Raw genomic sequence first — 6858 nt, forward strand, 5'->3', positions numbered from 1 at the left:
TAGTCTCTCTCTGCCTCTCCCATCCCCCAGCCCCATAAACTGTAAGCAATTTAGCACTTTTCACCATATCCCTCACCTCCTACATTTGTTGTAGGTTTTTGGTAGGTAGACTTTGCCAGATGAAGAAAATTTTCTTCTATTTTGGTTAGCTAGGAACTATTATAATAACTTGTAATGAAACTTTATCAACTTTATCAATTGTTATCTATTGAGATGATTATATAATTTTTTTCTCATTTTAACTGTTCATATAATTAACTGGAGTCCCTGGGTGGTGCAAACAGCTAAGTGCTCAACTACTAGCTGAAAGGTTGGTAGTTGGAACCCACCCAGAGGCACTTGAAGGACAGGCCTGGCATTTTGCTTCCAAAAGGTCTCAACCTTGAAAACCCTATGAAGCAGTTCTACTCTGCACACATGGGGTTGCCATGAGTTGGCATCAACTAGACGGCAACCAACAACAATTACTTGCATTAATTAATTTTTTAGTATTATATCAACCTTGCCTTCCTTAAATATATCAAATTTGGTCATAATACCAAGCCCTTCCTACCCCCAGTAGACATTCACCATGAAGATCAATCCCTTGGTGACCTCAGACAGCAGCAAGAACTGCAATCACCACTTCGATGTCCCTTTACATGTGTGCAGGAAGATCCTGTCCTTCCAACCCTCCAGAGAGCTGTGGCAGGACTACAATGACCACTCCACGCCCATTCACAAGGATGAGAAGGTCTAGGATACTAGGAAGGTCAGCTAATTGGCAAGGTTGCCTTGATTTACAGATAGAAATATGTCATCTACATGAAGAGAGTAGAGCGTGAAAAGGCTAACGAGACAACTGTCCATGTGGGCATTAACCAGAGCATAGTGCTAATCACCAGACTAACACAACAAAGATCAGAAAGAAATTCTTGAACACAAAGCCAAATCTCAACAAGTTAGAAAAATGAAAGGAAGATGTCTCTGGAATGTTTCATTTTCCCTCGTTTTATCGGCAGTGGGTGGTAGTGGAAGCTCTATTGTGGAGCCCTGGTGACACAGTGGTTAAGAGCTTGGCTGCTAACCAAAAGGTCGGCAGTTCAAATCCACCAGACGCTCCTTGGAAACCCTATGGGGCAGTTCTACTCGGTCCTACAGGGTCACTATGAGTCAGAATCAAGTTGATGGCAACGGGTTTGGTTTGGTTTTTGATACTGTATGTTCATTTAATCTTTTTTAAATTTTTGCTCTTATTTTTATTGTTTACTTCTATTTTCTTTGGTCTTATTATTTTTGGTCTTTTCGTAACTTGAAATTGGATACTTCATTGATGTTCAACTTCTTTTCCAGTTTAAGCATTTAAAGCAATAAATTCCTCCTCCGAAACCCTCTTTAGCCACATCCAACAGTACTAATATGTAGTATTTTTATTATTATTTAATTATATGTATTTTTAAATATCCAATATAATTCCTTATTATTTGACCCAAAAGTATTTTAGAAGTATATTTCATAATTTCAAAAAATCTATGGCATTTTCTAGACATCTTATTGTTTTTATTTCTAAATTAAGTGCTTTATGGTCAGATAGCACAGCTTGTATAACACTCTAGTCTTTTGAAACCTGTTATTGACTAGGCTTTATGGTCTAGACAAGGTCAATATTTGTAAATCTTCCATATGTATTTGAAAATAATACATCTTCTTTACTTGGCCTATAAAAAAAAAATGGATGTCCATTATCTCAAGATTATTCCTAGAGTCTTACTGTTTTTTTTTCTGATTAATATAAGAAGTACTGAAAGAGGCAAATTAAAATCTTCCAATGCAATGATGGACTTGTCTATTTCTCCTTTTAATTATGTTCATTTTGCTTTGTATATATTAAGGTTCTATTATGAGATGCTTACAGGCTTAAAATTGTTACATCTTCTGGAACTTCAAGTAGAAATATGGTAGAGCTTGTCATCTATGTTCCATGTTTTTTTTTTTTAATATCTGTCCTTCCATGCCTCTTCCTGAATTGTTTTTTCGAGTTTATCTTCTTGTTACCTAATTCTCTCTTTAAATTGGTAAACTAAATTTTTCTTAAGCTAAAAGTTAGATTTTTATTTTCAGTGTTTTAAATGTTGCATATCTATAAATTCTATTTCTTTTTTTTTTCTAACGTTCATGTCATTTTTAAAAAATAATGTTTGATTATGCTTTTGGTAAAAGTTTACACAATAAATTAGGTCCCCATTTTACAATTTCCATACAAATTGTTCAGTGACATTACTTACGTATTTCACAATGTGTCAACATTCTCTTTAATTGTGTTCTCATAGTTCAGTTTCCAGTTCTCTGGTTTCCCTGCTTCCTTACCTTTTCATCTTTGCTTTAGAGTATTTGTTGACCTTTTGGCCTTATTTAGATGTTTTTTTTTTAATGCAGCACCATACTCATGGGTAATATCCTTTATTTTGTGTGCAACTCTGTTATTTCAATAAAAGGTGACTTCCGCAGATAGTTTCGGTTCAAGGTTTAAACAGTATTTCAGGGCGATAGCCTCAGGGAGTTGTGTAGTTGCAACTGGTCCCCATAAGTCTGGACTTTTTAAAGAATTTGAGTCCTATTCTGTGTTTTTCTCCCATTCCATCAGGGTCTGTCTATTGTGGCCCTGATCAGAATGGGTTGGTAGTGGTGGCCAGGCACCACCTAGTTCTTCTGGTCACAGGGTAAATGACTAGTTTCTTCTCTGAGACTTCGATTTCCTTCTTTCTCTTTTGCTCCTGATGAGTCAAGACCAATAGCTGTACCTTAGATGGCTTCTCACAATCTTTTAAGACCCCAGACACTACTCACCTTATGTCAGTTGACTGAGTCATCCCATGAGACTAAAACCCAGAAAACCTTCAAAACCCAGAAAACCAATCTTGTAAGGTGTTCGGTTATGTTTGAGAAGTATCTGTAATTGTGTCCTGTATGAACATTTTTTTAATGAACATATATGTCTGCACACATATCTGTACCTACACATATAGACACTTGTATCTGTGCACACATATGTATACACTTGTACCTACCCATATTCCTATATGCCTATACACATACACACATGACCATACACTCATTTTGGTTCTATATCATTTTTAATAGTCCACCCTAACTCATATTTTCAATTTCTTGTTATATTACTTATAAATATCAAATACATTTATAATGGATGTCTGAAAATTCCAATATCTGAAGTCAGTATCATTCTGACTTTACTAGCTCCTGTTCAGGTTTCCTTATAGGTTTTCTGGTGATTTTTTTTTTGCTTCAGGTTAATATTCCTTAGAACTTTGATGCTTGGATTGGAGTTTCAATCTCCACAAAGGAATTCTGTTAGCTTCTGTCAGGGACCCCACCTACACAGCATCACTTTAAAGTAAATATGGGCTTGAGGCTTGTTGGACTCACTAATATGACTCTAGGCCCCACGAAGGCTGACTTGTGGTGGCTAATTCTCAGGAGGTGGGCTCTCCATTTTGTCTCCTGTCCTCTGCTCACAAAGAGGCTATAAATACTGCCCACAGTCAAATGGATTGAGCAAATGGTCTAGGGCAACAGTGCACTACTTGCCTTTTCAAGCCTTTCATGTAATCCTTGGAAACCAAAGAGTATTTCTTTTATTTTATTTTGATTTGTTTACAGTGTGTGAATTGGTCAGGTTTTCTAGCCTTTCTTACTTCTGGAAATAACGGTTCCTTTTTTTTTTTTCCACATAGAGTACATGGTTATCAAAATTTCTGAGGTCTTATAAGTCCTTATTTTGTATTTTGATGGATAATTTGTATAGGTGTAGAATTGTGTATTTACTTTATCTCTCAGAATGTTGAGGGCCTGGTTGCATAATCTCCTAACTTCCAGTAATACTTATGTGAAATCTGCTTCACGTTCCTCTGTATGTGAACTCTCTCTCTTTTACATGCATGCACACACACTATGTGACTATCTCTGGAAATATTTAGAATCTTTTATTTATCATTGTTATTATAGAGTATCATCAGAGCTTGTGTAGGTATAAATATTTTTGTATTACTCTTATCTGCAATCAGAGAACACTTTCAGTCTGAGAACATATATTGAGATTTGGAAATTTTTTTCTACTATTTCTCTATTTTCTCCACTCCACTACATTAATTATCAATGTTTGAAACTACTATTACTAGAATGTTGGACTTCCTAGACTGATCTTCTGTGTTTTCCTTTCTGTTGTATTTTCTATTTCTGTTCACGTTTTCTTCATTCTGAAATACACTTGTCTTAGTTTTCTAGTGCTGCTTAACAGAAATACCACAAATGAGTGGCTTTAACAAGCAGAAATTTATTTTCTCACTGTTTAGGAGGCTAGAAGTCTGAATTCAGGCTGTCAGCTCTAGGGGAAGGCCTTCTCTCTTTCAGCTTTGGGGAAGGTCATTGTCTTTTCTGAGCTTCTGCTCCTAGGCAGTCTTCATGTGGCTTGGCATCTCTCTTCCACCATCTCTGCTTCTCTCAATTGCTTGTTTAATCTCTTTTGTATATCAAAAGAGATTGACATAAGACACACCCTACACTAATCTTGTGTCATTAACATAAAGACAACCCATTCTCAAATGAGTTATAACCACAGGTATAGAGGTTAGGATTTGTAACGCACATTTTTGGGGGACACAATTCAGTCCATAACACATATATAACACACCCTTATATATGTTAAAAAGTGCTCATTTTCACTAGGTCCAATATTTCTTTATTGATGTTAAAGATAGATCCATAGAAACCTAGAGATAGACACGAGGTCAACCAGCCCTAACTTGTATCTTAAGTAAGTAAAATTTTAAGTAGTAAAGTCCTTGAAAAACAAATGCATTTTAGTATCACCATGTTGAAAATCTCCCACTCAGTGAAATAATGAAAAAGTAATAAATCTAACTCATTTATGAGCACAGGGAAAAACAAAGGCAAGATTATTCAGAGCAAGAAGGTGAGTCATGAAGCAGAAGTTGGAGGAAGCAGAGAATCATCATTAGTAGGTGTAGTGAACACTTGCGAAACAAATTGTTCAAAATTACAATATGGAAATTTTGAGTTTGAGTATTGCATTACTCATGGTACCAATATGTGACATGACCATCATTGTAGACCATGAGAATTAAAAAGTAATTGACTACTGATTATCTGATTTGTGCTTCAAGATTGTAGACTCAAGGGATACACAGGACTCAAAGCGTCCTCCTTTGATTTTCTGCTGAATACAAAATCCCTCTTCTTCCAACTGAGGAAAATGCTGTGAAAAGCATATGGATACCTGGAATATGACCAAGAAGTCATCGTATTTCCTTTTTTCTTGTAGATTTTGGGATGTTTTCCTGATTTTATCTTCTAGCCCAAATAATCATATACCAAAGTCCAAACTCTAAATTACTACACTGAAAATTAAAATTATTTTTATTATATTTGAAAAAATCCATTATTTATTAACTGAGGAAACCGTGCTGGCATAGTGGTTAAGAGCTAGGGCTGCTAACCAAAAGGTCGGCAGTTTGAATCCACCAGGCACTCCTTGGAAACCTTATAGGGTGATTCTACTTGGTCCTATAGGGTCGCTATGAGTCAGAGTCGACTCGATGGCAACAGGTTTGGTTTTTTTTTTTTTTTTTTTGGTTTTATTAACTGATGTTTATTGAATTTATATTAATTCATGGAGAATTGACATTATTAGAATATCAAAACTAGCTCTTGGTTTTATAAAAAAAAATAGATGTGGAAACTTGTCAAAGACTTTTCCAGTATCTGTTGACATTAAAATAGGTTTTACATGTGATTTACAAATATGCTTGCCTAAAATCATCCTTGCATTTCATGCATAATGTGTTAATTATTTAATGTACAGCTTTTATGCAACCTATCTATATGTTTTATATATATGAGATATTTCATTTTTCCTTGAAAATTTTATATATTGTGAGAATTCCTTGTTTCTTAACTCTGAGAAAAATCCTGTCAAATCATTTGTTCTTCCTCCATTTGTTGAGTAGCTCTGATAACTTTCTCAATTTCTTCCATGGTTATTGGTCTTTCTTAGACCACAATTACTTCTGGGGTTAATTTTGGTAATTTATATTTTCTTAGAATCATCAACTTCATCTAAGTTCTCTAAATTCTTTTAATGGAGGTTGGCAAAATACCCTCTAATTCTTTTTACCTTTCTCTAGTTCTCTGATTATTTTCTTCTTCTTAAATCTTATTTGTTTACTTTTTCTTTTTTCCTGGGTATAATTTTATAATTATTAATATAATTGATATAGTTATTAAGCTTATCAAATTACTAAGTATTTTTATTCATCTATTCTACTCTTTTCTGCTTCATTAATTTTTATTTTATTTTAGTCAGTTTCTGTTTTCTTTAGGTTTATTTTGTTGTTTGTTTCCCAGCTTCGTGAGTTGAAGGCATATTTACTTGCATTTTCTCCTATTTATTAATGTAAGTACTTAAGGCTATGAGTGCTACCCTGGGCTCAATTTTAGATCTATCTAATATATTTTGATAATGATTTTTCCATTATTGATATTAACTACTCTCATGGATTGTATTGTGTCCCCTAAAAATGTCTGTCAACTTGGCTGGGCCATGATTCCCAGTATTGTGTGATTGTCCACCATTTTGTCATCTGATGTGGTTTTCCTATGTATTATAAATCCTATCTCTATGATATTAATGACGTGGGATTATTGGCAGTTATGTTAATGGGGCAGGATTCAATCTACAAGATTAGGTTTGGTCTTAAGCCAATCTCTTTTGAGATATAAAAGAAAGAAGTGAGCATAGAGACATCGGGACCTTATACCACCAAGAAGTAGTACTAGGAG

At 34.7% G+C, this 6858-nt stretch overlaps 1 pseudogene; it reads left to right on the top strand.

Annotated features, from left to right (window-relative positions):
* Window positions 1–571: 571 nt before the first annotated feature.
* Window positions 572–1039, top strand: LOC126068872 (60S ribosomal protein L26-like 1; annotated as a pseudogene).
* Window positions 1040–6858: the final 5819 nt, after the last annotated feature.

Source organism: Elephas maximus, chromosome X (assembly GCF_024166365.1).
Source record: "Elephas maximus indicus isolate mEleMax1 chromosome X, mEleMax1 primary haplotype, whole genome shotgun sequence".
NCBI classification, from domain to species: Eukaryota; Metazoa; Chordata; class Mammalia; order Proboscidea; family Elephantidae; genus Elephas; species Elephas maximus.